Source organism: Penaeus monodon, chromosome 41 (assembly GCF_015228065.2).
Source record: "Penaeus monodon isolate SGIC_2016 chromosome 41, NSTDA_Pmon_1, whole genome shotgun sequence".
Classification (NCBI taxonomy): domain Eukaryota; kingdom Metazoa; phylum Arthropoda; class Malacostraca; order Decapoda; family Penaeidae; genus Penaeus; species Penaeus monodon.
The window spans coordinates 23,195,858-23,198,357 of record NC_051426.1 but is presented as its reverse complement, the minus strand read 5'-3'; the positions used below and the strand labels follow the sequence as shown (position 1 = coordinate 23,198,357).

At 43.6% G+C, this 2,500-nt stretch overlaps 1 protein-coding gene across 1 annotated transcript in view; it reads right to left on the bottom strand.

Annotated features, from left to right (window-relative positions):
• Positions 1 to 2,500, bottom strand: part of LOC119598536 — a 76,208-nt gene that overhangs the window by 64,910 nt on the left and 8,798 nt on the right. The window lies entirely within an intron of this gene.

Sequence of the window (2,500 nt, the reverse complement as noted above, 5' to 3'; positions counted from 1 at the left end):
ATCCTCATTTTGATATTACAAGTGATATATTTAATTTCATTATCATTAATATAATTATCAATATTTGTATTAATATCATCATCATTACCATTAGCATCACTATTATCAATATCACCGTTATTATCATCACTATCATTCTAATTGTTATTATCATTATTCTCTCATTGTCACCATTATTACTACTGCTATAATAGCTATTGTTATTTTCATATTTTTAAACTAACCGTTACTGCAACATTAGAACTAATAATAGTATTTATATATATTTATATATATTTGTATCCCAGTGGAGATCTATGATGAACGGGGGCGCAATGCACGGCCAGCAGAATGAACACCAAGAGAAACTTGGAATAAACAGTAATACAAGAAGGAAAAGAAAAAAAGTAAAGACATGTCGGAAAGTAGGAAGAAAATGGGTAAGGGAAAAAGGAGAGAAAGCAGGAAAATGGAAGGAAAGCGATAAATGACGTGGACCGGAAAAAAGACGAAAAGACGAAGCAGTCACGTGACGGATTCACGGGGCTTTCCAGCAAACGCGCGTGAAAGTTGTTGCCAGAAAGTTGGCTTCTCCCCTGGCCTCGAGCGCCATTGCCAGCCGCCGGGACCAGCCTTCCTGAATGGTCTGCGCTCAACAAGGGCGGCGCGGCCGGCAGGGCTCTCGGGGGGACCTCGCGTAGGCCTATCGGCACCTTTTCGTCGAGTCAGCCAGCAAATCGAAACTTATTTCTTTTGATCTTCTTTTCATGCAGTTATAAACTGTATATAAGAAGAAAAAAATAATGTCTAATAAGATAGTGGGGAATATCAAGGAAATGATAACCTCGCTACACGGGTTGGAACCGCGCAGAGCGACAGAGAAAACCCAGACACTTATAAATAGTCGACACACACACACTCGTATTTTGTGTTGCCGTTTCCATCCTTCCGTTTATTTTCCTACTGCCATGAGATCATTCAGCTCGCCTTCCCTCGTTCGCCATTCCCGTTAGCGGACAGGGTGCAAGGCTTCAGGAAAAGAAGTTCCAGCACACAGTCACACAATTATATATATGTATATATAAAAGGTAGGTGAGTAAGTACAAAAAAGAAAGAAACAATAACACGGATGTGCGTTCAAAGAATAAACTGACAAACATTTATTTACGTTTATAATTATGTAAATCCTGTGGCTGTGTCCACCGCTCGCTCTTTTCCTAGAGAGCTTCAGACGCAGAAAGGAAAAGGAAGTGACAGAGAGGGAGGGGGGGAGGCAGAGAGAGGGACAAGCAGAAAGAAAAGGAGAGGAAGAGAGAGAGAGAGAGAGAGAGAAAGAGTGTAAAGAGAGAGAGAGAGAGAGAGAGAGAGAGAGAGAGAGAGAGAGAGAGAGAGAGAGAGAGAGAGAGAGAGAGAGAGAGAGAGAGAGCGAGATAGATAGTTAGATAGATAGCCCCCATTCCTGCATCTCAGCCCTGAGTGGCGTCCCTGACTCTCAGGCGTGACCCTACCAATGACCGGGCGCCGAGGATTGCACCTGTCCTCATTGCAAAAGGCTGCGACGCACGTTGCAAGACCCGCGACTGCTGGCCACAAGATTCCCGGGAATAACAGCGAAGCCAGAGTTATCGCCGCCGTCGCTCACCCTCAATTCCTTCCGGCTCTCGAAACGCACCCAACCTGACCTTCTTGTAAGTTAAGGCGCGAAGACGAGGCTAATTATGCACGGAGCCCCGACAGGGTCCACCTGAGGCCTCGGCGCATGCGGAGACACGCGCGCCTTCCCCCGACCTGCGCCCGGGTGGGGGGGGGGTGCATTAAGGATCTCTCTGTTTTGGGACCATTTATCTTTTATCTACCTATATCTATATCGGTTTAGCATCATTCGATCTGTACACACACACGCACACACACACACACGCACACACACACACACACACACACACACACACACACACACACACACACACACACACATACACACACACACACACACATACACACACACACACACATACACACACACACACACACACATACACACACACACGTATATAGCACATTTACAAAATATGCATATGCCTGTATATTTGTCTGTTTATAAGTTTGTACATTTATTTGCATGTATCTACAGTATGTAGGAGTGTATGTTTTATACTTGCATATATGATTGAATGAATTAATCAGTATGTATGTATACAAGTATCTTTGCATATTTGGATGAACATGTTCATGTATGTTTATATTTCTTGCAGTCTCTGTATAAATGTATATATGTATGGACGTATGTATGTATGGACGTATGCATATATGTATATATGTATGTATGTGTGCATGTATGTATGTATACATTTATGTATGTATGTATGTATGCATGCATGCGTGAATATATGTATGTCCGTCATTATGTATGTATTGATCTTTAGCATCTTACGTACGCCCTTGAGCTTGTTCCCCGGCCGCTTCGCGAGGCCTCCCTCTCCCCATCCGCATCCTCCGCTGGAGACGAGGTTTCCCTTCGAGG